The following is a 27,111-nucleotide window of genomic DNA, read 5'->3' as shown; positions in this document are numbered from 1 at the left end:
TCATGAGTTTTTCAATATATTCCAGTCCACTCACATAACCTACCTGCATTCTTCATTGACTTTTATCCTCTTAATAAAGCAAATATATGTAATTTTTATTTTTCATATGAAAACTTACAGAAATTTTAACCAGCCTGCCTTCTCAGAATTCCTTCCATAGTAAGGTGACAAAGTTCTTTAAATGGTTCGTGAAATTGTGTGGATGATTGTGCGCGAAGATGCAATGACACATAGCCACTATTTTTATAGTTAAAATGAAGGCCATAACAAATTTTACCAAGCATGATAAACTACATAAAACTACAAGATTTAGGCTTTTGTGATCCAATACCTGAGATCAGACACGTCTAAACACCACCAGAGATCTGATAGCTAAATAAAGGAGAGAAGGGTGGAAATAATTTCCTTCTAGGTAATAGAGTTGATCTGAAGGAGTACCTCACCTCATTTCTTCATCACTTCTGCTACCCTATACCTGCTAATTAGCTGGCATCAGACTTTCCTAATTGCTCAGTACAGCATTATTTGGAAAGAAAAGCTCTTAAGCCCAGTCCAGGTGCAGCACACTGTTCCCTTGCATGCACAACACAAATAAGGATCAAAAGAAAGGGGAAACACAAAACAGAAGCACCAGCCTTGCTTTTATCATTAATGAAATGACCAAAATCACTTTTATGTAAGAATATGTCTTAATAATTTGTTATTCAACCAGCTATCTGGGTTTTTTCAACCCCAATGGCATAATCTGTCTTTGCTGATTTTTCTCTCACATTTTGACTTTTCTAGCTTCTCTATATTCAGTGTTGTTTGCCTCCTCTTCCATTTCAGAACTATTTGTGAATAAGCAGGGTTTCTATTTAAAAATGTAAACAAGCCCTTGTGCTGCAAATGGTCTGTAGCTTAAACTTTATGTGCTGAAGGAAAGTCAGAATTCCGTTCCTGAGGGAGGTCACTTGATACTGCTGCTTGAAACCCTTCAACTGATAAATCTCTCATTAAATTAGACACCTCCACAGTTGGGAGAATTGCCTTTTATGAGCCTACTCTGCATTTTTAAGTATAAGTGCAAGGAGCAACTAGCTGTTAAAAATGATTCTGTAAAACATTACTAAACTCTGGAACCAGGATAATGATTTCAGACACTACGGGAAAAAAGCTAACTGCTTTATTTGAAGGAGATTTTGTTTAGTAACTACTTGCTACATAACAATACCTTGTAAGACATTTGATAAATATTTTATTGAGTGTTCAGTTCCTAGGGTACATGAAGTACAACTAAAGACATCAACACAAATAAATGTGTTTTCCTTAATAGCATGTAATATTGAATATTGGATTATTTTGTTCATACTAATGTCATCAAAATCAAATATAAGGTGAAATAAAGTGAAACAATATTACTGCCTGTTAGTTGTTTTATTGCTGGAACAGCAAATGTGTTCCACCTGTCACCTCTCTAAGACAGCCAAATATTCTGCTAACAAATCATATAAAATTTTGGAAGCAAATTTTACATATAGGCCAAAAGAATCCCTGAAAATTCCTGTATGGAAACTAAAGCAATGAATCACTAACTCACTATTTAATTTAAATTGAATAAGGAACTTGCATTTAACTAAGGGAGATTAACACTGTCTTACCGAGTACAAAAGAATAAATATGAATCCATCATTCTTTGCATGTATACGTTCTTACAAAATCTTAATTACAGACAGCCATGGCCTATATCATTTGGACAGATCTGTAAAATGTGTATCAAGCCTGATGATAAATATTCAGCATTTCATGCCACCTGAGAATCCTGTAAAGGGTTGTCTGCCACTTATAACATCACTTAACATTTTCAATAGCCTGTTGCAATCCTCCACAGGGACAACATTCAACATTTCCACCTCCAAAGATATCCTATCTTGTTACAGGACAACCGTGTCTCATTTGAACTAGTGCATTAAAAAAACCATAGCAGCACCAAGAAAACATGGAAAATCTGTGGAGAATGAGGTTCAGTGAGATCATGACAAAGTTTGAAATCTAAGCAATCATGGCTAGTGAAGTCCTCCTGATTTAGTGAAACTATTCCTCTTCTAGACCAGATAACTGAAGGTAAATATTTTTTACTGTATCTGAAGCCTCTGGTAGAGTCTCTTTTTGACTCACTGACTACCAATGCTACAATATAGTTAAATTTCTTACAATTCTGAACATTAAGAAGGATTATCACAATAATGTAATATTTATGACTTCAAAATGCATATTATGCAAATAAAATTACATGATGTATATCAGAACATGTAGACTGTCATTACTAAAATTCACACATAGATCATTTTTCAAGGCACTCGGTCCCTCCCGAAAGTTTAAGATATTATTCAGTTTGTATTGAAAGTTACAGTTTCAATCCTTTGAGGGATTTGATCAACCTTGAACATTGCACAGTGCTGTCAGCTTACCATGATTAATATGGGAATTGTGGAATTTTATCAAGGTTGTCCTGGATCCTAAGTTGTCCAAAGTGAATGAAAAAAGCAAAAGAGCAATTAACCTTCCTGTATAGAATGTTTGTTAAAAAAAAAAAAAGAAAAGGAAAAAAAAAAAAAGAAAGCAAGCCCAAACAGACGGTAGCAGTCTGACAGGAGACAGGATTACATCACTATGTTAATTTCAATTATCTGAGCACTGAATAACACTTTGGCTGTAGACATAAACTTCTTGCTAGTAGTCTTTACTTAATACATTTTCTTTCCTCACCATATCTTTTTATTAATCCTATTGTTTATCTTTTGGTTTTTACCTTCTTTCTATAAAACATCTGACTTTTAGCCAAAGTCAAACAGTTCATCTTCTGTAACATTATTACTAACCTATGGCTAGGAAGGCAATATAAAATCAATTATTTCAAAATTTCCATGCCAGAAGATTCAATTCTTTGAGTGGCAGATACGACTATGTGATATGCCAGTCTTTTTCCATCAGCAAGGATGCATGGGATAGTAGGATTCAAGACTAAAATTGTCTGCTCTGTCTTTTCTAATCCCTTTTTATTTCGTGTGGATTTAGCAATGTTTTCTGTTGGAGAAAGTAGCATCAGTCTTCAGAATATTATTTTTTCCCCCCTGAGGATAGTTAATGCCATCTAAAGTGAAAGAGAAAACAGGAACTGCTCACATGAAATCCCTTATTATTTTTTTAATGCTTTAACAAGGTTTTTAGTATGAATTCTGTGTCTTCACAATGGCTAAAAACCTTTTGTTATTAATAGTGATGTTTGATACAATGAAGAGAATCTAGGGGTAGCTTGTTCTGAAAAGCAAAAATAAAAAATGTTGTTGTTATTATGAATGGGGCTTTTTCTTTTCTTTTTTTTTTTTTTTTAATTACCCCCATTTTTTTCTTGTTTTAACCAATGGCTAACTCTCAGTTGAAGTACAGAAACTTCCTCTCTGAATAAAATCTTCTCTCAGATAATTTCGGGTAGAATATTTCTTTCACAATGTCATCAGTAAATGATGTGTGTTAGGCAAAATAAATTGGCTGGACCATTGGTGCAGACTAGCACAAGAGTTCTTAATGTTATGAATGTAAGGATCAGTTTAGAAACTCTTAATCACTACTGTGGGTTGAGTAAAGTATTCAAAATAAATAGACTATCTGAAAAAATTACATTTCTGCCTTTTAAAACATAATTCTACATATGCTCTGACTCAAAAAGATTTGAGGATCAAATCTAATTCAAACATGTAGTAGGTCCATCCCTGAACCTAGTATACTTGGGAGAAGGCAAAAAAGATTAGGCTTTGGCTGAAAAATTAAGTAAGCTCTGGAAACCCCTTTTTTACTTCCTATTCAATCTGTCCTTCCTGTAGTGCTGACAGATGTATTTTCTTTTTTCTCATGTTAAAAAGGATTACAATTTTGAAATCAAAGGAGTCGAAGTATGTCAAAAAATCAGTTCTATCCACTTCATATAGGACACAAGAAGCATTTTTAAGCCAGTGGACAAGCCATGTAGAGACTTATATAGAGAAATATGGGCTGTGGTTGGATAGGACTGAAATTTTTCTGTGGAAGAAAAAAGGATTGGCAGTGGGAGTTTTGATTTTTTTTTTTTTTTTCTAGTAGGTGCACAAAGATTGCCACAAGCTACTGGGACTATCCACCCGGTAATAATATACACTTGGAGGTGGAATTAAGGATACATTTACAGTCTTACTGAGTATATTTCCTCATTTTGCATACTTAATTGCACAAATTAAGTCTTAGGAACACTGGTTTGTATGCACTATATATCTGATAGCATAAAACCAGAGAAATCCCCCCCCCAGATTCACTAGAGAAACAAATTTCAATTACTTTAAATGCTCATTGGTCATTTTATTTGTCTAAAATTTTGAAATCAGTGTCTCACTTCCTTTTTTTGCATTCACTAGCAATTGTTTCTGCTGAAAACATTTTGAAACATTTCCCAGTTTCATGTCATGCTTGTCTTGGTCTCTTCCAAAAATTATAATGTCATCATAAATATTCAAAGACTCTACACACCCTTGCATGTCTTGTTAATTAAACCTTGGTATTTCTCAGGTGCTGATGAAATTTCAAACATCAATCTTCTATAACACTGTGGTTTTGCATGTGTTGCAAATAGCGTGCTCATTTTATATTTAGACTCGAGCTCAACTAAAGTGTTCACAAAGAATATGAAGGCTCTACAGAGTCCTCACTTGGATGCTTCACAGTTAAAAAAATGAAGGCCCTGTAATAAACAAAACTGATACATGGTTATGGAAGATAAGGAGACGTTTACCACCATGATGCCACTCCCTTTCTGCAAACTGTGGAAGTCTGTACACAATTTACCCAATTTTCCCCACATATTTGTTAGCATATTTTAGTCTGGAATTATTAGAATAATGCCTTTGTGCAGTCAAGAGTGCAGTCAAGTCCCTGTTAGCAGTGCTCTTTCTGTTCAGGTTTTAAGTTCCTCAGGGACAAGAAATTCCTCTCAGCAAAGCATCTTTTATACAGCTGCAAATAGTTCTGCTTTATGAATCCATTTAGTAGGCAGAAGAAAAAATTACACAAATTCATGCACATTAATTTTTTACATATGTGTATATATATACACATGTAAACATATTTGACCACTTAGGTGAGGTGATGAATCAGTGAGTATGAGTAACAGAGGAAAGGATTTGCTCTAGAATTCAGCACTCATCAGTTTCTAGTAAATAGCTCTGAGAACAGCAGGCTGAGTTCCAGCATAGGTCCTTGATGTCTACATAACAGACAGATTCTGTCTTGGTCCTCATTCTGAAGCCATGTGTAACCTACTAAAACATCTCAAACTAAGATATTCACTAGTAAACATATCCAAAAATGGAAGTACACAGGTTATAGCACCTTTACAATGTGCTGTCTTGTAATGATCAACTTATTTTCTTGTCTAGACAGGGCCTGTAACCTCTGTAACCTTTCCTATGAAAGGAGAATTTCACACAGACTCCGTAGATATCTTTTGGAAGTTCTAAATAATAGCTTTTCTGTCCTCACAGGGGAAAGAGAAAAGTAGTCCTCAGTTTGGAAATCTGATCAATTTATTCCCTGAGCACTAGCAAAAGTCATTTTTTCTGACAAATAAATTTGGTCATTAAAATCTGTGTATACTCACACACACATACACCATAGCCACTATTTCACATATAGATATATAGCTATAGTAATAATTCACTGCTTTGATTTGCCTAATTTAGCTTTCATAATTTTTTAATTTTAAAGAACTACATGGCATCTGACTATCTAATATTTAGACATACCTCCAATGCTAGATAAGGACTGATGATAAATCAGAAATCTCAGAAGGTCTGACAACCTGGAAATATTTTAAAGAGCATACCAAACATTTCTATAACTAAATATTACGAAATCATCACTTTATTGCATGGGATCCATTAGAAAACTACTTCCAAAAGGCTTCCATTCTTTCATAGATACACATCTGCAGCTCCTACAGCTGTAATACAATAGAGCTTAATTTTCTGTAATACTGCTCATCCAAACTGCATCTCAAAGCACTTTATGGGGGTGCAATAGCAGATGGAGTGAGAAATTAAAATGTAGTTTTACAATGAAGTGACTACAAAATGGTTCTGTGGGGTTTTGTGTTTATTGTGTCTCACTGCTCCCATAACAAATTTGCTTAGGTTAGCTTAGTTTATGAATAACATATTGATTTATTTATTAACTACAGTGCTTCAGACTCCATCTAGGCCCTGCAAATCAAATCAAGCTGAGTTATTTCCTCCATATGCATTTTCAAGACTAATAAAAGATTATACAAAGGAAAAAAAAAAATCACGTTCAAAATGCAACCCAACCACTCAACCGCTAGTCTTTAATTGAGGGAGATGGGAGGCGAGGCAGTGTCTGCAAAATTACACTGGTGTCTTTTTACTCCATGTGTATTTCCATCTTGATTTAGCCTTTGAAATATCCAAAGAGAAGAATTTCCACTTGCTACTGGCTCTTCTAAACATCCAGGAATGTACAGTTGTTACATATCGTGTTTTTTAATATTACTAAGATTTCTTAAACAGGAATTACAATCCCCTTGAATTTCAGTTTAGCAGAAACTGTTTTCACTGAGAAATGGTAAAGCAATGATTTTACCAAAATCTGTAAGTCTAGCAGGTTCTTTGTAAGCAATACATAAAGACAAGACCTTGTTTCAAAAAGATTAAAAATAGTTGATAAGGTAGGCAATGAAGGGTAGAGGTGATATAAGGAATAGCTAGAAAAGGACCCTGCTCTAAAAGGAAAAATAATCACAGCATCTAGACACACACTGGTTCACCAGTTCTACGTATCACCAGTGCCTAGGAGTGTAGGCATCATCCTGCTGGCAGACAGCATGCCAGGTGTGATTGCTCTACAGTGATCTGAAACACATGAAGACACACATATAACTCAGAAGTATATTTTGGCAAGACATGGACAACCTGGAAGAACTATAGGTACAGTAGTGAGAGGAACATGAAGAAGGTCCCAAAGCTGGTGTCATCAACAGTAGATTCAAACGTGACAGCAGCTTGTCTGATCATTGACAGAACTGGGGGACACATGACTGTTTTGAAAGCAAGACTGGGATGTCTGCATTAGATCAACTGTACAAAGTCCAGCAAATTCCCAATGCTAACTGCTTGCTTTGTTATTAACACACAACATGAAATACTCAGTTGATAATTTTATGCCTATCAGAGGTTAGAAATACTATCTCAGGGAATTGGAATCTCCTTCCAAGGATATTAAGTAATAAATAGAGGCTGGATCTTTATTCTGTCTGTAACAGAAGAATACCCAACGTCAGTGATGCCAATGGGAAATACCTTGGAATAAAGTTTTCAGGTGTTCTTTTGTTGTTGGTGGTTGGTTTGGGGTTGTTTTTTTTTTTTCTTTCCTGTTGCCCATACTGTGTATATAAATAATAATTAAGGTACTTAATTTGGTTTCATTAGTTACAATTATAACTATACTTTCATTTGCTGCTGTAAAAACAAACTACTTTAAAAGCATTGCAGCGACTTAAAAATATCTACCCTCTGATTAATCAGTAGAAATGCTACAGAATTCACTACTAATCAAGAAGTCTGCATTCAAGACCTCAGAGCCTTGACAGCCCCTCAGTCCTCATCTAGAATGTTTGGACCAATGGACCACACATCTTATCAAGCAGATGGTATCCAGGAAACTGCTAGAAGGGCTTAATTCTTTTCTCTGTGAGAAAATGTGAGCTGAGATGGAATTTCATTAAAGTCCAAAGACTTTCATTGTTGTGAAATAATTCTGAATTGAATCCGGCCTGAGATGCAGAAGTGTGCAGGATTCACCTGAATCAACGCTGGCAAGATAATTTGCTATTCACAACCTGCCCTGACAAAAAGCAAATTTGTTATAAAATGTGTACTATGCACAAAATTTTTTAGGAAGGAGCAGTACTGGAGTAAATAACATTCCGTAGCAATTCACATTATCAGCATATGACATTGTAATGCAAGGATAGAGTATAATTTAGTTTCCGGCATTAGATGTCACTCTTATAAAATTGCTTTCAGTGCTCCACATGAGAACGTAAGAATCGCCGTAGAAGAACAGACCAATACTCCACCAAACAATGCCAATGGAGGGGAAAACTATGTATGAACACATCTGTGAATTTCGTCTCAAGATTCAGTTCAGGTACTTGGGGTTTTTTCTTCTCTCTCTCTCTTATTTTTTTTTTCTTTTCTTTTTTTTTTTCTAAAAGTATTTCCAGTCTCCTGTGGGCTATTGTAGGACAAGGTCTTCTCACTGAATGCAACTAAGAAGAATGACCTAGTACCTAAAACAAAGAGTTTCATGTTCTACACACTAACAAATTATACCTATTTGCTCTAGTCACACTGTGGAATATTAAAGTGCTTCTCACGTTGCTATATAGATTTTGGGGTTTTGAGGTAGTTTTATTCTGTTTGTGGGATTGGTATTTAGGTTTTGGGGGGGGTATTATTTAGTTGCTTGAGTAATGCATGATTATCATAGAGGTTTAAGCATTCTGTTTGCTTTATTAGTGTGCATCCTTAACACACAAATAGTTCTAATTAAAGATCACTGAATGTAAAATATGAATAAATCTTTATCACTTAGGGATTATGCTGTAGAAGAACTTATTTTATTTGGTGTGTTTGACAGCATTTGGGCATGCTGAATAGCAATGTCATTGTGACTTCCTGAAGTACTCACATAGCTTATTGCTGTCAGCTACTTCAGAAAGGGACTTGTGTTGTTATGATTGGAAGCCTGGGAGTCACACACAGCTTTCTCTAAATAAGGTCTACCATGGAACATTTCAAAGAAGCTAGCACTGATTCGCTTTTTTATTTTTCCCTGCCTCTTGCTTTTGTAACTAGTCTCTTTAAGAAGCAAAATGTATCATCATGGTTTGTCATCATGCTGGATTTTGTAAATAAATAAATACAACAAATTATTGAGGAGAAATTTCATGCCATATTCATTTCACTGAAGACATTTATTCAGTATGTGGCAGAACTCAAAAAAGCAAGTTGATATGGCATTTAGCTGAAAAAGTGTAATCTTGGCTTTCAGCTGGGTCCTCAGCATTATTTCTGATTATTTTATTCCTCTATAATTAAGAACTTTGAGAAGTGAAACTAGAACATAAGACCTTCCTCCACTGGATTTGGTCACATGGCTCCTTGTTCTCTCTTCCTCTAACTTCAAGTATCTTCCAAACTTTGTTATATTGTTGCTCAACTTCAGAAAACTTCAGATATGGAGGATATTACAATTTTCTTAACATTTTATATCTTTGGGGAAGTGGAAGATCTGATTTCTTATCTCTCCAGTTTGAAGAGCGAAATAAATAAGTTGTCTAAGAAGCAGACTATCTGTATGAAGTGGGCAGTGTGGCCCTTGGTGAACTATCTGAACGCAAGGATTTTGGCCCTTGTTTTAGAGGGGAAGGCAGAGGGGAGAACGCTGTTACCAGCTGGCCTCCAGAGATCTCTTCTAAATTCAGTCACATGATTCCATACATAAGCAGTCTCAAAATGAATCAACAAGCCCTTTGAAAGATATGGACACAGCTCTACCAGAAGTGAAACTGGAGTTAAAACACCTTTGTCTTGAGGAAAGAGAGAGAAAAAACTCTAAGTGTAGGAATCTTATGTATTTTCTGCTGGTGGAATGGAGTCACCTGTATTAGAAATATCATGGAAATGGATTATTTTGGAGTAGCATCAGGGAAAATTAATTCCTGTGTTCTTCCTGCTATTCAAATACTGTAGTATGTGGATACTGGAGATTGTTTTTACCTGATAGTAAAGACAGAGAGTGGTCATGCTAGGCCTCATGCAAAACCACCTGGAACCAAAGAAAGCCTTTGCAGCATTTCCAGAACACTGGGTCAGATTCCTATAATGAGTCAGATTTCTGTAATGAATCAATCACCTGGGGAGCTAATTTAAGGTTTCTTATTATGGCTGTTACCCGATTTTTTTTAATTTAAATGGAAATACAACCATCTTCAATTTTGTTAGTTACACTTCTGCCCAGTTCGTCATTGATATTCACGTTTAGAATGAGTATCATGCTAAACTATGTTTAGCATTTTGCAGTACTGTACTCATGATTTAGGTTTGGTACATTAAAAAGTTAAACATAACAGATATTGAAAGTTCAACAGAAACCCACTATCTTTATGTAGACATTTTCCAATAATACTAATTGGGGATGAGACTCTGCTACATGCTGCTCTTTTTGGCACTGGTATTGTCACTGAAGATTTTCCTCATACTCTGCAGCAACATGGAACACCATCAACTTTTTATTATTCTTCTAAGGACTAGAAAAAACTCTACATTGAAACTGAAATAGTTTCCAAATATCATGAGAGAACCAAAGTATATTTTCACTAACCTGGTATTGACTCAGTTGTATTTCTCTCCTGGATTATACTTCACAACTATTTTCCATTTTCGTATTTCTGTTTCAGAAGTGTAGAAGTTATTAAATGAATAAAAGAGAAGACAGCTGACCATTACAGGAATACGCTGCAGTTTGTCATTTTAAACTCTTCCCCAGAGGAACGTATACTTTATATGACATTCAGTCTTTCCATCTCCTTAGATAATCATGTACAGTCTAATAAAAAATACCTGCTAGAATTTTAAGCTGCTTTAGGCGTATGGTATACAAAACAATATTTTCTCTCATGGAACCATAATACAACTGTATAGTCTTGCTCTCCTACTGTTATCTGTAATCTAACTAGGCTTCTTTCTGAGTTCTTAGGTTCAGCAAAGTTTCATTTCTACCTTACTGGAAGAAAGGTAGAAATGAAAATGCTGTCCAAAAATACTAGATAGATGCACTGTATACAGATCATGACTGAACATGGAAGGACTTATGATGACCTCCAGTCTCCTGCTCTAGCAATTACTACCTCACTGTACTGGGTCTGTCTGAGGTGGAGTTAACTTTCCCCATAGCAGCTCTCACGGTGCTGTGCTCTGTATCGGTAGCTAGAAAGGTGTTGATAACACACCAGGGCTTTGGCTACTGCTGAGCAGTGCTCGCACAGCATCAAGGCTGTCTCTCCAACATCCCCCCTCACCAGTAGGCTGGGGACTGGGCAAGATCTTGGGAGGGGACACAGCTGGGACAGCTGACCCAAACTGACCAAAGGGATGTTCCATTCATATGACGTCTGCTCAGCAATGAAAGCTAAGAGAAAGGAGGAGGAAACGGGGGCATTAGCTATTTACATTTGCCTTATGGAGCAACTGCTATGTGCACTGAAGCCCTGCTTCCCGGGAAGTAGCCAGACATAGTCTGCTGATGGGAAGTAGAGAATAAAATCTTTTGTTTTCCTTTGCTTTCATGCATGACCTTTGCTTTTTGCTTTATTAAACTGTCCTTATCTCATCCTGCAAGCCTTTCATTATATTTTCTCTCCCCTGTCCAGCTGAGGAGGGGAGTGATAGAATGGCTTTGGTGGGCACCTGGCATCCAGCCAGGGTCAACCTACCACACTCACTTTGTTTATAACATTTGAGGTATGGCACAGCTTTTGTCATCTATCCAGCTAAAACTTCCAACAACAGACTTTTAGTAATGCTTGTATATTTAATAACTCACATATGTATATTACATTTACACTTCTCAAATTTCATGTTTATTCTGAAGAGGATATGAAGAAACTGCAATTGCATCATTGCTCTCAGTGCAAGGAGACCATGGATGAAAACCACATTCCCTCTGAGTTATTTTTAAAACCATGGCATTAGCAAAGGTCCCAACTTTGTATTTATTGTCCACTGAAAGTGTCCTACAAGCACCAAACCAGTAATGTGTCTTATAAACCAATCTGAAAAGTGGTAATTTAGTGGCTCATTTGATCAGGTCACTGACAAATTCAATATATAAGAAAAATGCCACAGAGAGCTCAAAGGTCATATTTCAGTGAATACATAGGAACTTCTCTGAGACCAGGCGCCAGGTCGGATTTACAGCCCAGGAGGTTTGCTTGACTATAGGAACATCCCTGGAACTATTTTTGGGGCAATCCAGACTTTTCCTGGGGAAAAATAAAATCATGGATGTTACCTAGATCTAGAAAACAATCAAGACCACATTGGTTAATCATAAAACACAGCATTCTGAATTCAGACAGTAGGTAACAAATATTAGATACAGAAAATGGTTTGAGTTTCTTCCCAAAAGTTCCTGCCAGATCACCTGTCAAATGAGCAGCCTGAATACAGTGACATTTCAATATCCTACCAGAACAATACAGACTACCTAGATCAGACAGGTACAAGGTAACTGTAGCTCAAGTAATGTATTGAGAAAAGTATTCAATAATCAGAAAAGGCTGATACTACTGATAATAGGTAGAAACAGTAGATGTAGATGCATCTTGTGTTTCTATAGCCAGAATTCTGTCAAGGCAGTGTGACTGGAAAACCAAAGGCAGATTTTCGAAAGTGACAAAACCCAAAAAGACAAGAAAGCAGTTCAGTTGAGACAAGATGTCCAACACTGGAATATTAAGTTTGAACTGTAGGTAAAATACATATGAAATAGCAAAAAAAAGGATATAGATCTGAAATTCCTGATAGGAATAGCTAAAAAAATGAGATTTTCCTTTTTTTTTTTTATGTTTTATTTTTGTCTATAAATACTAATTCCATTTTATTTGCCTTAAGAAACTAGATGTCTGTGTTCATTAGTTTTTTCTAAAAATGCTTGTGCTAAATTAGTTGGAAAATGTCATCATAACTACATAGAAAGGTCATACAACGTGTCATGAAATAAAATGAAGGCACAATAAATACTAACAAAGATATTGTAAAGAATTGAGCTTGAAATAAAATCCTGATTTGGGGGTCAATTATTGACAGGCTTGCTGAATTAAGTCACAGCTAAAACTAATTGGTGTTCCACTACAGAAAAACAGCTGAGTCACACTCTTTATTTTTAAACAAAATAAAACACAAAAACCAAAACACCCAAGTGGGAAGCTAATGGTCCTGCCATATAACTCAGCCTGATGGATTGGTTTAAGCCAATGTTGTTTGGATTAGTACATTAGTTTCTTTCAGTAACACACATTCTTATCGCATTTCTGATAGGAATAGCATTCACAGCAGGCTTTGGACTTCCTCTCAGTCAGGGTTTGTAGATGCTCCAAATATTTTTTTCAGCATGGCCATAGAAGAAACAGTTAACCTCTATGTGTCAATATTTTAAATTAGTTTGTTCTTTATCTCAAGTAAATATGTAAATATATTCTAACAGCCCTGGTGAGGTCCATGAAAGATCTGTAATTTACTTCAGAATGAGCAAGTTAGCATCCAGAACGTGTTATCACTCCTTAGGATTTGCTATGGTGAGTCAGACCAGCAGTACTTTTGTCTCAAACAGTGACCAGTGGCACACATCCAAGGAAAGTGTCTAAGAATTATGGAACATAATATGTCATCCCTGTGGCATGCCCTCCCACCTGACAACAGCCAGAGGCCTAAGGATTTCCTGCACAGGAGATTGCATTTGGACTACATTGTGTAACAATCTCTTTTGGAGTGAACCTCCACGAGTTTGTTGTTCACTTGCAGTTCTCTGTTAAAGCTCAGCTTCACAATTTTCTTCAGCAAGAGTCCTACAGTTGAATTACATATTGGGAGAAAGAGACTTACCTATTGCTCATTTTTAAACTGCTGCCTGATTGTTTCAGCGCCAACCCCCTGCCATGATCTGTATGCAATCTTAAATAAGCTTTTCCTTTAGCTTCTTTGTAACAGTAAGGATGTTACAGTTAAGTATAATCAATGTGCAATCATTGGCCACACTGAATACTCATAGCCTTTTAATCACTTATTTAGCCACGATCAAACTTTCCCTTTCACTGCATAACAGCTCAGTTTCTTAAAGAAATTTAGGCAGAACATGTCCTTAAAAGCTTTTTGGAAATCTAAATACCTTGTAAAAGTCCACTCACCTGTCTACATGACCCCTCACTGCACTCAAATAGACCTGAATTGCTCCTAGGATATAACAGAGTTTGTAACACCTTTACATTACAATGGCTTCGAATAATTTGCCTGCTAAAGAAATTCGTAGTTTTTAATATTACGTGAAACTTTTAGAAAAGAATGTCATGGTTTAACCCCAGCCAACAACTAGCCACCATGCAGCCGCTCACTCACCCCCCCCATCCAGTGGGATGGGGGAGAAAATCGGGAAGACAAGTAAAACCCGCGGGTTGAGATAAGAACGGTTTAATAGAACAGAAAAGAATAAACTAATAATGATAACGATAACACTTAAAAAATTACAACAGCAATAATAAAAGGATTGGAACGTATAAATGATGCGCAGTGCAATTGCTCACCACCCGCCGATCGACACCCACTTAGTCCCCAAGCGGCGATTCCCCACCCCCACTCCCCCCAGTTTGTACACTAGATGGGACATCCCATGGTATGGAATACCCCGTTGGCCAGTTTGGGTCAGCTGCCCTGGCTGTGTCCCCTCCCAACTTCTTGTGCCCCTCCAGCTTTCTTGCTGGCTGGGCATGAGAAGCTGAAAAATCCTTGACTTTAGTCTAAATACTGCTGAGCAACAACTGAAAGCATCAGTGTTATCAACATTCTTCTCATACTGAACTCAAAACATAGCACTGTACCAGCTACTAGGAATACTATTTACTCTATCCCAGCTGAAACCGGGACAAACGAACATCGTGTTTGCTACCCTCCTACACATACCTCATTGAACTTGTTAGTCACAGGATACATACAATAGGTAACAGTTCAGCTAATTCATGTATGGTATCCTTTAGTACTTTTAGTGACTTTCATATGGGCCTTGCAATTTCTTGTATACATTTTATTGATTATTTTTTTTTCTTTCTGTACATATGGTTTTGTTTGAGATATTTCCTCACAACAGACCATGTAAATTAGGGTTTCTAAGTTCATTTTTATGGAAAAGTAATGCAACTAATTTCTTTAGGTTTTTTATCTGTGATCTTATCTTTGAGTGATTTTTCTTTATTTCAGTGACCAGTTTGCTCCATCAGCTCATGGCCTTCACTGACACAGGTAACTCTGCAGCCCCCTGCCATAAAAACATGACAGTTATGCCCAGTGCAGGTCCACACTGACTTTTACCAACACACAAGAGAAGCTGCACATTGTTATTATAAAAGATCCTTCTTTATCATTTCCGCCTTATCCTTTAGCTAAGGAGAATCTCTATCCTTTATTGGATGCAGGGGGAAATATAGTGACAAAGGATGAGGAAAAGGCTGAGGTACTTAATGCCACCTTTAATAGTCTTTAATAGTAGCACCAGTTGTTCTCAAGGTACTCAGCCCCCTGAGCTGAAAGACAGGGAATGGGAGCAACATGAAGCTCCTATAATCCAAGGGAAAATGGTTAGCAATCTACTACACCACTTAGACACACACAAGTTTATAGGGCCAGATGGGATGCTCCCAAGGGTACTAAGGAAGCTGGTGGAAGTGCTCACTGAGCCACTTTCCATCATTTGTCAGAAGGCCTGGCCAGCCAAGGAGGGCTTAGTTGACAAAAGGTTAGCAAAAGTGACACCCATTTACAATAAGGGCCAGAAGGAGGATCCAGGGAATACAGGCCTGTCAGCCTGACCTTGGTGACAGGGAAGGTTGTGGAGCAGATCATCTTGAGTGCCATCATGAGGCATGTACAGGACAACCAGGTGATCAGGCCCAGTCAGCCTGGGTTTATGAAAGGCAGGTCCTGCTTGACTAACCTGATCTCCTATTAGGACAAGGTGACCCGCTTAGTGGATGAGGGAAAGGCTGTGGATGTTGCCTACCTAGACTTTAGTAAAGCCTTTGAGACCATTTCCCACAGCATTCTTCTGGAGAAACTGGCTGCTCATGGCTTGGACGGGTGTACTCCTTGCTGGATAAAAAACTGTCTGGATGGCTGGGCCCAAAGAGTTGTGGTGAATGGAGTTAAATCCAGTTGGTGGCCGGTCACAGGTGGTGTTCCCCAAGGCTCAGTATTGGGACCAGTTCTGTTTAATATCTTTATCAATGATCTGGACAAGGGGATCGAGTGTACCCTCAGTAAGTTTGCAGATGACACCAAGTTGGGCAGGAGTGTTGATCTGCTTGAGGGTAGGAAGGCTCTAACGAAGGGACCGGGACAGGCTGGATCGATGGGCCGAGGCCAAGTGTATGAGGTTCAACAAGGCCAAGTGCTGGGTCCTCCACTTGGGTCACAGCAACCCCATGCAATGCTACAGGCTTGGGGAAGAGTGACTGGAAAGATGCCCAGCAGAAAAGGACCTGGGGGTGTTGGTTAACAGCTGGCTGAATATGAGCCGGCAGTGTGCCCAGGTGGCCAAGAAGGCCAACGGCATCCTGGATTGTATCAGAAATAGTGTGGGCAGCAGGAGCAGGGAGGTGATTGTCCCCCTGTACTCAGCACTGGTGAGGCCGCACCTCGAGTACTGTGTTCCGTTTTGGGCCCCTCACTACAAGACAGACTTTGAGGTGCTGGAGCGTGTCCAAAGAACAGCAACAAAGCTGGTGAAGGGTCTAGAGCACAAGACCTATGAGGAGTGGCTGAGGGAACTGGGGTTGTTTAGCCTGGAGAAAAGGAGGGTGAGGGGAGACCTTATTGCTTTCCCCAACTACCTGAAAGGAGGCTGTAGTGAGGTGGGGGTCGGTCTCTTCTCCCAAGGAACAAGCGATAGGACAAGAGGAAATGGCCTCAAGTTCTGCCAGAGGAGATTTAAATTTGATATTAGGAAAAATTTCTTCACTGAAAGGGTTGTCAAGCATTGGAACAGGCTGCCCAGGGAACTGGTTGAGCCACCATCCCTGGAGGTATTTAAAAGATATGTAGATGGGGTGCTTAGGGACATGGTTTAATGGTGGACTTGGCAGTGTTACGTTAACAGTTGGACCTGATGATCATAAGGTCTTTTCAAACCTAAATGATTCTATGATTCTATAATTTTAAGCCCCTGCCACCATCATCTTGTCTCACATGTGATGTTGTTTCTATTTAGTCATGATTACCTGTTAAGATTACAGGCAACAGAGATTTGTAGTATGTTTTGATGCACTGGTTTATTTCACGGGGTTGAACCCTCCAAAATTCACAATTAATTATTGTGAGATCCCTTTCTGTCTTACTCCTATTGAAAGAGAAAAAGTTAAATAAAAACAAGCTACATTATTTCACTGTGATTCAGCTTATGAGAGGGGAGAGGTCCTTCTTTGCTTCTTACATACATACGATCAGTTGAACAATATGACAACAAAATGCAACTAGGATCTTGACCTCTGATTCAGTGTTGGTGATAAATGGGGAGAAGGGGAGCAAATGCTCCTGAGGAAATGGGTTATGCATAGAAATGAAGGAGATACAACATAAGAAATAGGGAAAGTTTTCCTATTCCTAGGTAGAGAAAATCACAGAATGCTTTGCAAGTGCAATAAATAATGTAGCATAAGGCACATAGACACTAACCCCTTTTCATTCAGCAAGAAAGCTAAATGATAGACTGGGAGTAGACTTGAAAACATGTTAAGTGCAATAGTAAAAAATGCTACTTTCTAATGTAAAACTGAGGCTCTGGAGGATAGTTTCAGATTCCACAAATTCTTTCAGCTTTCCCTTTAGGACCAAAAAGATGGGGATGTTAAGGCTTTTTGTTTCTCTCTTTATCAGCCTATTTGACTTGCCTAAAGAAAGATTGCTTTATATTTTAAGGACTTCTGAAATATTTAGAGTTTTGTGGCATGTCCTAGAACAACCTAAACAGCTAAGCATATAAAATGCTGCAGTTTTCTTTTATTCAACCAACTGACTAAATACAATCCTGAATTTGAGTAAGGAAATAAACAAACTATGGCTAACAGCAATCATGATCCTGTCATCACTGCTGATGTATGGCCCACACTAAGCCCTCCTACATGCTTCAGACCTACAGCTGGTTCTGCACCTCTTCACAACCAATATAAATATCAGTAGTTTGAAGCTGAAAATATATCTTTATATAACAGATTCTTAGGATGTAATTCCTGGTCAAAAGAACGAAAATAAAAAGAAGTCACTTCAAAAAAAGAAGATGACTTGCAATTAGGAAATGCCCTGTCTGGGAGACCTTGAGACATTGAATATTTAACTATTTATGCAGACTGGAATGGCTGGAATCCTTTCAAGACTTACAGGATGTACTTGGAACCCTGTTCCAATGATCCTGAGAGATGCGCCAGCAGAGATTTTGCTCCTAATCAAACAGAAATTTCAATGCACAAGAGCTAAAATAAGATTCAATCTTTTGTTGTGCAGATTTTGAGGATGGCAGAAAGCTAGCATCTTCTCTTAGAGAGAGCATAATTTATATAAATTCTGAAATAAGCCTTGGGAAAACAGAAAGAACAATACTAGGAAAAAAACCCAACAGAAACCCAAACCCAAAATCAAAAACAAACAACCAAAGCCAAAACAAAACCCCAAAACAAACAAACAAAAACCCTTCAAACAAAGAAAGCAAGCTGTGAAATAGGGATACATCATGTTTTGAGATCTCCGGTTTATAGGCCAGGAGTATGTAGCCATGACTTCCTTCTCTTAATTTAAATGATGGGAAAAGAGGTTCTTCAAAATTAGAAGGTCCATGCTTTTTAATGGAGAAAGACAAGATATTTCACAAGAATCAACTACATGACAAGCAGTTAGAAATTATCAATTGTGGTTTGCTTTGAAGCCATCAGGAAATGACTCCTAAGACAAAAAGCCTAATGACTCAGTATCAGCTTTGGTTTTTATGTAATTGATGTCATTGCAGATGTAGAATAAAATATTTTATAGTCTTTTTCAGTACAATATCAAAACTCTGTAGGAGTGAAAGAAGAAATACGGAAACTGGCTAAAGAGCATCAAAATGGTATAAGACTAATTTCAGCATCCCTAAAAAATATAGTGTGCGACTTAACATGGAAGCATCTTAACAATAGTTGTATTATGACCCAAGTGTCTGCCTACTGGATTATTATTCTAAAACCTAATGAATACATTTGTTAAAAACTTTCTTCTAATTTCCAGCCTTATATTATTCATGGACATTATGTACATACCATATAATCCATAGGAAACAATTTAAAAATGTTCTGACATAGTCAACAAAAAAACTTACTCAGTTCAAGAATAGGAAAAAAATTGCTCAAAACAGGAAGACGTGCACAGATATGTTTCTTCTCCTCAGTATGATCTCTTAGTAAAATTAATACAAGTCTGCCTTGTGTTGTCAGTGCACTGATACAGCCAATGTGAGTATTTAAAAGAGAGGAACTGTGCCTTGGGCACTGGAAAAATCATCTTTTATGATTTTTAACCAGTTCAGTGTGTCAATAATAATGATTAAAGAGAGAATTTGTAAATTTGTTTCAAATAGGTTGAGAATTATAATTAGGTGAGTAATCTCAAGCCATTATACTGAACATAAATGTAACTTCAAGATTTTGTTGTATGGTTTCCTAAAGACATGGGAGGTCTCAAGACCTCTATCATTCTTAATTATATATTCTGAATATCTGTATATACAAAAAATCTCAACAAAAACAGATCACTTCCTTGATTCCTTATAAATGGGAAGAGTGCTTTTTCCAGAACTAGGTGATACTCATTGGGAAGGCACCCATGCTTATAACAACTGACTATTATAGATCATATCAATTGTACATTTATTTCAGTAGTCTTTCTGCACAATTAGATAGTACTAGTTTTCATACTTTCCCTGTAAGATCATCTGTAGTTAGCACCTCAATAAGTAGCATAGATTTTAAAGCTATTTAATAAAAATAGCCTTCAAGTATAAGCTTAAAAAAATACATGAGTTTAATGTATGTTTGAAGATTTTTTTTATTGACTGGAATTTAGTAAGCTATTTTTGTTCTATTTCTGTGTAGATGCTCTTATTACTGACACAAATGCTTAAATCTCTCATGTGATTATGTTCCAGTAAAACTTCTGTATTAAACTCTGTAGAAAAGTATTGTCTGTTTATCCTACTCAAAACCTTAACTTTGCCAAACCAATGTTTTCTTTGTTGTTGTTTTTGTTGTGTTTGTCTGCTGAAATGATCATTTTTGTATTGCTTTTGATAGGTCCTCAGAAGAGCTATATTTTATGAATTATCCATTCGTTAATATCTTGGAGCATTTATTAGTATTTAAAGAAGTTGTGGGCACAGCAAAGACAGAATAGACCTCAAACTCTGTAAATATGTCTATTTCACCACTTGATATATGCTGTGTGGCTAACTTTATGTATTAAGTTCACAAATTGCTGAAACTTAAAGTTACTGGTAAGTATCTATGACATTGTAATGCCCCCAAAATTATTTTTAAAGACTGTAAAGTGTGTTTGAAATATGGTTTGTCAATAGGCGTGTAACACTTCTGGTTTTATTTCAGGGTACACTTGTGCAAAATGGATTAAGTAATAATAACGTTGGATAACTCTTTAGTTTTCGAACAGTTCAGGTCATCTTCTCTGCTTAACGGCTGCTGCAGAGCATGCCTGGAAGCAACAACATTCGCCTTCTGAGGTCTAAAACATATTCCTTGCACTGACATCTCAGAGGATTCTCAGGTGTCACAATTGTCACCCTTTGTTTTTACTAGTCGCTGATAGCACCTGAAAGTTTCCTGTTCAAGTTGCGGTAGGGTTGACAACGCCTCCTGAAATCCTCTCTTTTGTGACTTAATTGCATCATTCTTAGAAAGGCGCTCCGGAGACTCATGTTCAAACGGACCCTTTCATATTAAAATAAGAGTTTTCAGTAGCCGTGTACAATGGCTGTCCTTGGTTTTCATGCTGTGTTGCAGGAATTATCTTTGATTCTTTAGGGTTGCAAACAACAAAGATTGAAAACCTGAGCTCCTATTTATCTCCTGGAAGTAAGATTGAACTAGTGCCTCTCCTTCTTTTCTTGCAGTTGACCCTGGTGATGTCCTTATTTTAGATATGTTTAAGTACTGTACTTTTTCAAGTACTAGTCATGCAGTTCTTCAGAATAATGTGACCTTAGTCTTTTCTTTTGAAATGCTAATAAACAGCAAAAGAAAATAAATGTGCATAGTCATGTATTGGGTTATCCTTGTTGTTGCTGTCTTAAATGAGAAAAAAATGTAAGGATACCAGAAAAGCAGAGAGGGAAAGAGAAGGGAGGAAAAGGTGTACAATTTCTTTCTCACTAAAGAGCAACAAGAATTTTTACCAGTAAATCAGCGATCAGGAAAAGCACGGATAAACTGTGATTTATACGTAGTATTTTCTGAGCTACTGTGTATTGAATCTCAGGAAGGTTTCAGCCAACAGTTTGTACTGGAGGAGAGTTGGCAAGGCAGTAGGACAACCTAGGAGCAATCAGTAGCAATCTGGGAAGGCAGTTTATCACCTACTGGTAGATGCTTTCATAGAATGTTCATCCAGTACTTCACCATCCATGCTCAGTAGGCATGGAAATAACTGCAGCCTGGAGCAAGGACCACAGAGAAGAACTGACACCCTCACTCAACCCCTGCCAATATACAGCAATTTTGTGCATTTTCAGAGGGCACTTGATGTAGTTTTAAGGCTTTACTTAAAATAAATCTAAACTTTTATGTCTTTATAATTAGTTTAGCACAAGTCTGTTGGATAACAAAATGCCACCAAAATATACATCCTGTTAACGGAACATGGGAGACCATCAGGGTTTCACACAGAAATCAGAACGCATCCTAATAAAACTCAATGGGAAGCCAATTCTAATCACACAATTTAATTGTAGTCCTGAGATTAAAAACAGGGAGAAAACTCACAATTCATTAATTCCTGCAGGAAACCAACTCCAGATACAGGATTTGAAAGAAAAAAAAAGGAAGGAAAAGTGGGACAAAAAAATAGCTGGAGTTAAATATAAATTACACATTTTTAATAAAAATACTGCTTTTAAAAATAAAGGTTGCTTCCTGCAATCTGAATGTTGTGTTGGGTCAACATTTGCATTGTTTCAAATATTCTTACCCTTATAGACTAAAAAATCAGATATCCTTATACAAGGAACTTTATTCAGTAGCTTTAAAATGCTCTGCTGTCTTAATGGTTGAAATTGACACACATTTATGAAAGATATATACAGAAACTCAAATATTAATGGCTTAGAAAATGTAAACAATACACCTCACATTTGAAAGGTTAAGTTAAAAACATGTTCACCTTGCTCAGTTTTGAGGGTCAGAACTTTTCTCTTGGTTTTCACTTGTTTCCTCATGGCTCTTCTTGTAGTGTGGGGTTCAAGTGAAACATAAATCAGTGTTCAGTTCAGAGGTTTTAGTATGTCTGGGAGGTTTATCCTACCAAAGTACAATGACAAATATTATTTGACAGCTCTGTAGATTTATGTCTGAGACTTGGGGGGGGGGGGGGGTTAGATGTATATAAACATAAACACAAAATAAAATGTCATAGAGTTCTCTCAAAGATGACTCCTGCATGGTATGCAAGCAACAAAATCCCCTTAAAAGACAAAGATCAGAAATTCAGTGCTAAATTCCATCCCTATTTTTATGTACACAAATATAAAATTCCAAGTACTTTGCATGTTGCTAAAGCCCTCTCATAAAAACTTTTTTTTTCCTGTTCTATCTGCAGGATGAAAAAAAAGAATTAGATTGGGACTCCTAGGTCCAAAGAAGATTTAAACTTCTGAAGATGGACTTAAAATTACGCCAGTCAATATGAGACTGAGATTATGAAAAAGTCCCTGAGCAGCCTAAAAAGTACTTAAACTCCAAACCCCTTCTTAATGGGCTGCAGAGTTGTAAACTGTGTACATACAACTTCTGGGCTTTTACATTCATGGGACTGGGAATACCCATGCGAGATTCAGTGCACATAAATTATACACCTAACAGGAGGAATGCACCATTAGATACCTGTTTGGTAAAGAGTAGAATAGTAGTAGGTTTGATTTGTATTCTCCAACATAAGTGTATACTTCCTCTCTAAATGCAGTGAGAGTCACCTCTACAGATCTTGGGAAACTGCTTGGTCCTCCTAAATTAGGATACACAGCTCTATCCATTGATCCAAGAGGGTTCCAGAGGAAAATGCAAGATCTTTAACTCCTCTTGGAATCCAATTTCCTTATCCTCCTTCTAAGTCTGATCATCTAAACAGGTCTTGTGAAGGAAGACGAAAATGGTAATACTGAGCAACCAAGAGTATTCTGCAGAGACACTACAACCTACAAGACAATCTTCTTATAGAAGAGCAGCCTGGGGTTGCAGTCTTTGTTTCCATGACTGCTTCTGCATTAGTATCTAATACAAAATGTATTTATCTGTCAGGGATCAGGATCTCAAAAGCCTCTTCCATTCCCTCTCAGTTGAGAAACTCTCTCTGGCAGTGATTCAGGCAGCAAATTGTCAATGTGGCAAAACAGTAAAAGGGAGGGGCAGCGATCAGCTGTTCTAGCCAGACCTCAATCCAGCAATTTCTTCTGCTAGTACTGCTGAGAGCAGAAAAACAGAGAGGCTTCCTTGTCTCCTCTTTCTACAATTCCCTCCCTGCCAGTCCAACAATTGTGGTTTGAGTTGTGAAAGTCCTGTTTTGGTTGGAGCCCTAAATCCCTGTAGTACGAGATTTTTGACCATGACCCTGAAAGCTCTTGCATAAGCTGTTATCCAGGCGAAAGATGGGATTTCAAAATAACGTAAACTGCCTCCGGATGCTGGCATCTGTGCCTTTTTGGAATTACAGCTCTGAGGCTTGCCCATGTATGTGGGGCTACTGACTTATCCCAGGTATCACATAAATTCACCAGATTAGTAACATCTGATCTCGCAAAACATAGCATTCACAATGTAACTAAAAAATGTAAAAAAATCAAACAAATGACAAAAAAGCGCCAACCAACAAAAAAACCCAACAATGAAACCCAAGCCCTAGCATTTACTGTACTTCTCTAATGAAAGCCTAAATCATCTTTAGCCAATTTTCTGCAGAAAGGAAAATCCTTTTCAGATATTCAGGGAAGACAGTCAGTGTAAAACACAGAATGATAGGATAACTCAGATCGGAGGGGACCTTAGGAGGTCTCTAGTCAAAACTTCTCAAAGCAGGTGCAAGCTGTGAGATGAAATCAGATTGCTCAGAGCTTTATACAGTTGAGTAAACCTCTAAGGATGGAGACTTTGGAAAAAACCCTTTCTTTGGGTAACCTGCTCCAATGCTTGATGATCCCCATGGTGAAAACATTTGTCCTTATATCCAGTTGGGTGGGCATTCCTATTGCTTTTTATGACTATTCCCATTTCGATGAATAACCATTGTCTTTTGTCCTCCTGCCTTCCACTGCTGCAAAGTGCCTGGCTCTGTCTTCTTGATGACTTTCTCCCTGGTACTAGGAGAGTGCTGTTCAGTTCTGCCAAAGCTGCCTCTTTTCCAGCCAAGCAAGTCCAGTGCCTTCAGCCTCTCTTCAGCACCTCAGGCAGTCTTTAAAAAGAAAACATTATCACATAGCTCAGAAGATGGGATATCATGTAGCAGAAATAGCTAAAGGAAAAAAAAAACCTTGCGTTAACAGCCTGAATTCTGTGTTTCCTGCTGAATGTAGTTTGTCAGTATTGTAATGTTTAGATGCAGCAGGTCAAATTTTATCCTGTTAAATTGATAAATAAACTACTGGCTTTAGTTTTTCCATTGTAGTGGTTTATGGCATCCATTTTACTTGCCACAGCTGTCTTTAAGAGAATATGAAAGCTAGAGTGATGAGAAAATTAGAAATGAGAGGAAATAAACATAGTTGTTCAGATACTCTGCTATTTGATCAAAATAGGAGAAATTGAGTGATTGGCTGGAGTGGAATTAACAGCCACAGAACTTTTTATGCTGCAATTTTTTGAAGTGTCCCTATTTCTGAGTTAAGTTAATTGGAAGTGAAGTAAATTACATACAATTTTGCATCATGTTCTTCCAACTAAGGTGAGCCATAAAAGAATCATAATTTCATCTTTTCTCAACTTTGTGTCCATTAGTATTTTCTAGTGCTCTTTGTACTAGTTCTAGTGCTCTTTGTTTTGGGGAAGGAAAGGGGTTGGATTATTGAGAAGTGGATATGAAACAATATTCATTTTAGGAAAAGTACATCTTTTATAAAAACCTGCCCACGTGTACATTTAGCAACTATTTTGTGAAATCTCTGATAGTTAAAAGAAGTTCCCACAGACAACTAAGAATGAATCATGAGAGAAAGTCTGTAACATTCTCCTGTCTTTGAAGTCTTTATAGTCTTCACTGGAAATGCTTTCAGCCAACACAAACTGACAATTTCTGATTTTAAATACAGCCATCCAGCTAAAAGTGCATTCAAAGAGTTGTCTAAAAAGAAAAAAAAATATGCTCCCATTTGCTTTGTACTTCCAGTTTTAAAGGTGTTGATATCAAAGGAGAAAGAGCCTACAAACAGAATGGAGGGTTGAAGTCTTGCAAACTGTTACATAAGAAGAACCTCAGACTCCGGTGGAGTCAGGCTGAGTCCTATAGGTGATCTTGATCTACAGTGTTAGTGTAGGGTCACACTGGAACTGTTTATAGTCTTGAGACCCTATGGCTAGAGTCATACTGCTGTTAGCGATTGCTGAACCAAGTAGCCCAACAGAGGCAAGGCTGAGTCAGCTCCATGCCCAGGTCCTACCAGTAGCAAGGCTGAGCACATTTTCTCAATATGCACACAGACAAAAACATTTATTTAATACACATGTCCACCTGGCCAGCCACACAGATCGGCACAGACAGAAAACACACCATTCATGCAAGCACAAACAACATCAATGACCTTATCCTGTTCCACTCCCTGGCTGAGCAGGCTGAAGGTCCATTAGTGAGAAATATATCTATATACTTCTATATAGATATTGTATCTATATCTGTAAAACAGGGATTTCCCCAGGTGCTGGACTTATACTCTCAATGTACTAACTAGCCCCTAAGTCTTCATTCTCCCAGCTGTTGGCACCTGGACACACACACGGACACCCCCCCGCCCTGATCTAATGATCAGCTGGCTCAGCTGGCCTTTGGATCCTCCTGTCTCCAGTTGCCTCCTGAACAGAGACATGCTTACATGCAAGTGGGTCTCAGTCAAACTCCAGACCTCAACGTTTCTCCAGCTGGCCATGGTTTATGTGCAGCTAGCCCTTTTTATCCTTTCTGTCTTTATTTACCCTTGTTTGCTCCTCACCAGATCACCTTGATCCCTCCTCTTCCCTGCCTTTGGTTCCTCCCTGTATTGAGTTTGTGTGGCAAGGCTTCAGTAGCAATGGGGCTACAGGGGCAGCTTCTGTGAGAAGCTGCTAGAAGCTTCCACCATGTCTGATAGAGCCACTGGCCAAAGCTGAGCCAATCAGCAACAGTGGTAGCACCTCTGTGATAATGTGTTTAAGAAGAGGGGAAAAAACTGCACAACACCAGCAGCAGTCACAAGAGAAGAGTGAGAACATGTGAGAGAAACAGCAGACACCAAGATCAGTGAAGAAGGAGGGCGAGGAGGTGCTCCAGGTGCCGGAGCAGAGATTCCCCAGCAGCCTGTGAGGAAGACCATGGTGAGGCAGGCTGTCCCTCTGCAGCCCAGGGAGGTCCATGGTGGAGCAGATCTCCACCTGCAGCCCATGGAGGACTGCATGCCGAAGCAGGTGGATGCCTGAAGGAAGCTGTGACCCTGTGGAAAGCTGATGCTGGAGCAGGCTCCTGGCAGGACCTGTGGACCAAGGGGTAGAGGAGCCCACGCTGTAGCAGGACAGGTGACCCCATGGGGCACCCACGCTGGAGCAGTCTGTTCCTGAAGGACTGCAGCCCATGGAAAAGGACCCACATTGGAGCAGTTTCTGAAGAACTGCAGCCCATGGGAGGGACCCATGCTGGAGAAGTTCACGTAGGACTGCCTCCCATGGGAGGGACCCCACACTGGAGCAGGGGAAGAGTGAGGAGTCCTCCCCCTGAAGAG

This window comes from Haliaeetus albicilla, chromosome 14 (assembly GCF_947461875.1).
Source record: "Haliaeetus albicilla chromosome 14, bHalAlb1.1, whole genome shotgun sequence".
Taxonomy (NCBI): Eukaryota; Metazoa; Chordata; class Aves; order Accipitriformes; family Accipitridae; genus Haliaeetus; species Haliaeetus albicilla.
This window is presented reverse-complemented; position numbering follows the sequence as displayed.